The following is a 5,920-nucleotide window of genomic DNA, read 5'->3' as shown; positions in this document are numbered from 1 at the left end:
CAGTAATTAAACAGTGAGTAGTCTTTTTACAGAAGGAGCTCTGGTGGCATGGTGCCTAAGGCATTTGACTGCTAACCAGAAGGTTGGTGGTTCAAACACACCAGCCACACCTCAGGAAAAAGACTGGGCAATCTACTTCCATAAAGATTTACTGCCTTGGAAACCCAAAGGGAGTTGCTATGAGTCAGAATCAACTAGATGGTAACGAGTTTATTTTTTCTTTCTATGGAGTCCCTGGATGGTGGAAATGGTTACTGTGCTTGGCTACTAACCAAAAGTCTGGAGCTTTGTCTACCCAGAGGCCCTTAGGAAGAAAGGTCTGGTGATCTACTTCCAAATAATCAGCCTTTGAAAATCCTACAGAGCATAGTTGTACTGTGATACTCATGGAGTTTCCATAACTTGGAATACAAGGCTGAATAGCCAGAGGCTACCTAAGATTGGAGCTAAGTGGAGGGTCACTATGAATCACAATCAACTCAATGGCAGTGGGTTTTTGGTGGGTTTAATAAGTGATAAACTAACAGAATAGAAACTTTGAAGCTCAGTTTTCTAGTCTGACATTGGTGCCTGCTGTGCTTCACAAATCTGCTGTGTGATGAGGCAGGGAGTGAGACTAGATGAAGGGCTCCATTAATCACTCAGTAATTCTTTGTGAGGAACCCAAAGTTCAGAGTTTAAGCTGACTTGCCATGTAGCTAGAATATGGACAAGCCACGCTTCGATATCGTAACTAAATCCATTGATTTTTTGTCAGATTATGAATAATTTATGCCCTCTCTTCCTTAAAAGAGGTTTTTCTCAATATCCAGTAGAGGTCTCTCTCTTCTGAACTCAGAATATACTATATACCTTTCTTCCAGCTTGTATCTCTTCATGCTCTGTATTTTACAGATTTGTATATGTTGAGTAACTGTTTTGGTTCTAGTGCTGCTATAACAGAATACCATAAGTGGGTGGCTTTAACAAGCAGGGATTTATTCTCTTATAGTCTAAAAGTCTGAGTTCAAAGTGCCAGGCTCTAGAGGCTGGGTGAAAACCCCTTGACCTTGGTCTCTTGCTCCTGGCCCACTGAAACTTCTCTCCACTCAGGCAGCTGCTGACTTCTGAGCCTGACAAACCCAAGGTTGACAAGTAAAATGGCACAGTCCCAAGATTATTAAGCAACATGGCAGGCCACTAATTCAAATCCACAAACAGTCCCAAGATCAGCATGTTGTCCAAAGGCAACATGGCAGGCTGCTAAATGAAGACCTGGCTATACGCAGGGTCCAAGCATGCCAAAAAGCTCCAGAACTTTCTCAAAGCTTCTTATATACTAGAAGCAGACCACATCCCTAAGACAACTATTCAGCTGTTCATAGAACATTACACTGAAATTAGGCCCAAACGCAGGTTCCTGCTTGGTGCGCAGTCAGGCCAGAACAGTTTACACACTGACTGATTAAGAGGAGAGAAAATTATTTATTGCAAAGTGGCAATGCAAGGAGACGGGTCTTTTCACCCAAATCTGACTCCCCAAATCTAAACTGAATTACAGTGGTTTAAAGGGACAGTTGTTTTTTAATGCAGTGCGCTTGTACACCAGATGAGTCACATCAGCTTCCTGTCATCAGCTGATTGGGGATTAGGCAGAGGGAAGAATGTCAGTTCCCAGCAACTTCATCCCTGCCTGCTTCAACACTCATGTGTGTGCGCTGAAGTAAAGTTTCAAGTTGTTTTCTAAGACACATTAACGTGTTTAATGTATTTCTAGGAGACTAGCAGGAAAGAATGTGGAAATTGGCTTTTCGTTCCATTCAGTTCTTAAGGAACTGAGCTTATTGTGTTTACTCATCTATCTCCAACTGGGGTCCTATTTTTCTTAACCAGGGTGGGGAAAGAGTTGAGAATAATTATATTCACTTATTTATTTCCAATTGGGGTCCTATCTGTCCTAACCATCTGTCCTAACCAGGGTGTGGAAATAGTTGAATTTTCACTTTACTCGGTTTCACCACCATAGAGTTAATTACCATTCTCATCATGTGGAGTAACTATATCCAACCAGGCCCAGCCAAACTGACATACAACCTAAACTACCACAGTAACAGATGTCTTCCTGTGAAGGCAGAGGCCAGATCATACCTTTTTGTAGCAATCTGCTTTACACGTATTAAGCCTTTGTTGACTAAATAGGTACCTTTAACCAAATGGTTCTCACAGATTAATTGAGGAATATTGTCTTAATATCATAGGGCTGTGTGGTAGTTAAATTTGTATGTCAACTTGGCTGGGCCTGGTTGAGTGGCTGGGCAGCTGGTGGTAGTTATTCCCCGTGATGAGACTGGCAATCAACTCCATAGTGGGATCTACCACAAGCAGCTGAGTAGCTGCCTTTGGAATGTGGTGCGCTTCCTGTATATAAGGAGAAGCCTTGGGGATAGTCGTTAGCTTATGGCACATGTGGACCCTGCGTGTAATCATGTCATTCATTGTTCAGCAGCCTGCCATGCTCTGCTGACCTTGGGACTTACAATGGACTTGAGTTAATGGCCTGCCGTGTGGTTTGGTAACATTAGGACTATGCCATTTTATTTGTTGGCCTTGGCCTTGTTTGTCTCAACAGCCAGTAGCTGCCTGAGTGAAGAGATGTCTCTAGCTTCAGTGATCCAGGAGCAAGAGGCAGAACTGAAGCCCAAGGTCGAGGGGCTTTCACACAGCCTATAGAGCCTGGCACTTGGAACTTGGACTTCTAGCCTCTTGAACTGTAAGAGAATAAACTCCTGTTTGTTAAGGCCATCCCATTTGTGATATATTCCTGTCAGAGCGGCACTAGGTAACCAGAACAGGCTGGAAGGGACCCACTCTAAATCACTGAACTCCAATCCCATCATTGATCATTGCTATTGTGGAGAGCCTGATTCCCAGGCCAGTTAGTGTCCATCTCATATAAATTAGCAGTGTTTCATTTAGGTATTCTTAACCTGCTTCTATAGAAAACTGAGGTAACCAAGTACAGAAAATCCTTCTTGAGATAAGGAATTTATATAAAGTGTATCAGTATAACTTAAACCCACTGACATGGAGTTGATTCCAACTCACAGGAACACTGTAGGACAGAATAGAGCCGCCCCATGGGGTTTCCAAAGCTGTAATCTTTACGGAAGCAGACTGTCACATCTTTCTCCCAGAGTGACTACTGGGTTCAATCACCAACCTTTTGGTTTACAGCCCAGTACTTAACCACTGTACCACCAGGGCTACCTGAGTATAATTTACTTGATGCATTTTATAGAGCTAGATAATTCAATGCATGATTACTCAAGAGGTCTATGGTTAAAGAGAAAAATATTTAGCCCGATATTCAAATACTTTATGTGTCCTACTTGTAACATTCGTTTCTAACCAGAGGCTTACTAATTCCATACCTGAAAACCATGATTATGCAAAACTGAACTACTTATGGGTTTCCACAGTTCACCCTATGTGCTATCATACTTCCAAACCCCACCAATCCCTTAAATCTATCAAATACCACCTCCTCTGTGAAGCCTCTTCCTGTTCCTCTAAAAGCAATCTCTCTACTCTCTTATAGCACCAGATCTCTCTGTATCTTTAGTTAGTTATTTACATGTCTTATCATTCCTATTGGAGTAAGCATATCAAAGGCAGGGTTTATGTCTGATTTATTTTCATATCTTCTCTGTCTCCTAGCTGTTCCTCTATTCTGATCCTTTTTAAACTTATCAGCACACATCACTTTCTTATTCAAAGCCCTCCAACAGGCTTTGCAAGTTCTTACCAGGCAGGGTCAGGGCTTTGGGCTAGAGATTTGCTTCGAGTTGGTTTCCTGCAGGTATTTTTTAAAGGCTGTTTTTTTTTTTTTTAAGAGTTCAGCAGCGTGTGTGTTTGAAGGGCTATCAGTGTTGGGTTCTCCCAGCAGTCTCCGGATGGAGAGGATGGTCCTGACTGACATCATATATGGTGGACCACTTGTCCTTCAGGATATCTAGGCAGATGTTAGTTATCCTGAGTGTCCATGTGGGGGTGGTAGCAGGGCATGAAGAACTTCACTGTGGGCACATTGTAAGGGTGGCCAATGGGGAACTCCAAGGGAGAGTGTACACCTCAGGTCTTCATGTACTGTGCCAACTGTTCCATAGATGGTCCCCACCTACTTGAAAAGGTTGTCTGATTCAGAGAAGGCAGAAATTCCTTTGTTGCCAAACATTAAGAAGCTCATCAACTCCTATTGTAGCCTTTTGCCCACAGTGTCCCAGGCAGTGCCCATGCTGGGCTTGGTCCCTTTTACAGAAGCTGGCTGTGGTTGGGTCTTGGTTCTGGAAGGCCATCTGTTAGGCATTACTTTAGATGTTAATCAATCTCTTGCGATACTGATTTAAATAGAAAACAGACAAATTAATGAAATCTACCTCTGAAGTCATGCTTGAAACAATGATTCCTCACATTTATTTAGCTCTTGTCAACTTTCAATTCATTTTCACATACATTATTCCTTTTTTCTTCTCAAAACCCTCTGAAATAGACTTGAGATGTTATTCTGATTTCATATATGGGGGGTGGGGGTGGGAGAAAGATACCTAGAGATGCTTACTTGCTTAAAGCCACATGGTTTGTATGAGCTGGAACCAGTATTCTCGTTCTCTCACTACTGGAATTTCCCTGCTTTCTACTTGCAATCCTTTAACCTCAAACCCCCTACACCCTTTTCTCACACTCTGAGAGCTCACAATCACAATTTAATTATTTTTGCTGTTTATCTGCCTTCTTAGGAAAATGACAATTTTAATAATGGTGCAATATTTATTGTACCTCACTATCAACTTAAATGAAATTTAAATATCTAAAAATTGTATTAAAACATCACTATGCATTTGTTTTCCCACCACTCAAAAATTTTAATATGTATTGAAGATTCTGGACCAAAAAATGTGCAAAGAGAAGACAAGGAATATCAAAATAACTTATAACAAATTTCTAAAACCTTTCACATATTAAAATTGGAAAGACAAAAATATGTTTTATAATATGTTTGCCATTATGATAAAGGTAAGAAAATAGTCCCTACAATAAAATTAATTCTTCCTACTTATCAAAATTCCTAGTATAAGAATGGAAATATTCAGATGCTTATAAATAGAATGATAGCTATTCAAAAGTTTCTTTGGACAACATTCTTTGGTGTTCAAAAAACTGCATACATTATTACATATCAATTTACTGTAGAGTCTTTTCAGACTATGCATTCAGTTTAAACTGGAAATAAAAATATAAACTAGTTATTCATATAGAAAGTAGTTACAGGGTATTTTGATTTCATGATGCTCAAATGTTTATGGACAAATTTTACTTATTAAACCTTACAGTAACTATTCTTTGCTATTTATTATATATTCATGTATTCTAGAAATTTTTTTAAAAAAGTATTTCCATAGGTAGAGAATTCAATTCTGAGCTGATAATTATTTATATATTTTTTTCAACTGGCTGTTCTACACACAATGTATGGAGCTAAATGAAAAGATGAAAGGCCAAACAATGCTTGATTACCAGCTTGATAAGCAGTTTGGGATACTAGACATAGAACAAGTAATGACATATCTTCTTTGGAGGAAGATGATAAGGGAGTAGATAACATGGATACATCTTAGTATAAGTTCTTTACTCTAATAAATTAATTATTCATTTGCAAATATTACCAAAAGTAAAAAATTTATTTTACAGAGTGGTTTGTAATACATCAAAAAGTGTAATGTTCTATTCTCACTGCTCTTCTCGTATCAGTGGTTGAAGTTTCTTTCAAATAATTTAGTATACACTTAAAATGGCAATATAGATTTTACCTAATGGACTTACATTACAATTATAAACCAGTTTTTATATACAGAAAATCCATAAATATAGAATTTATACTCCT

At 39.2% G+C, this 5,920-nt stretch overlaps 1 pseudogene; it reads right to left on the bottom strand.

Moving 5' to 3' along the window:
• Nucleotides 1-3,793: 3,793 nt before the first annotated feature.
• On the bottom strand, nt 3,794-4,334 carry LOC103204060 (annotated as a pseudogene).
• Between the last annotated feature and the right edge of the window lie 1,586 nt (nt 4,335-5,920).

The sequence above is a fragment of the Orycteropus afer genome, unplaced genomic scaffold, assembly GCF_000298275.1.
Source record: "Orycteropus afer afer isolate SDZICR_OR568_19922 unplaced genomic scaffold, OryAfe1.0 scaffold00242, whole genome shotgun sequence".
Classification (NCBI taxonomy): domain Eukaryota; kingdom Metazoa; phylum Chordata; class Mammalia; order Tubulidentata; family Orycteropodidae; genus Orycteropus; species Orycteropus afer.
This window is presented reverse-complemented; position numbering and strand designations above follow the sequence as displayed.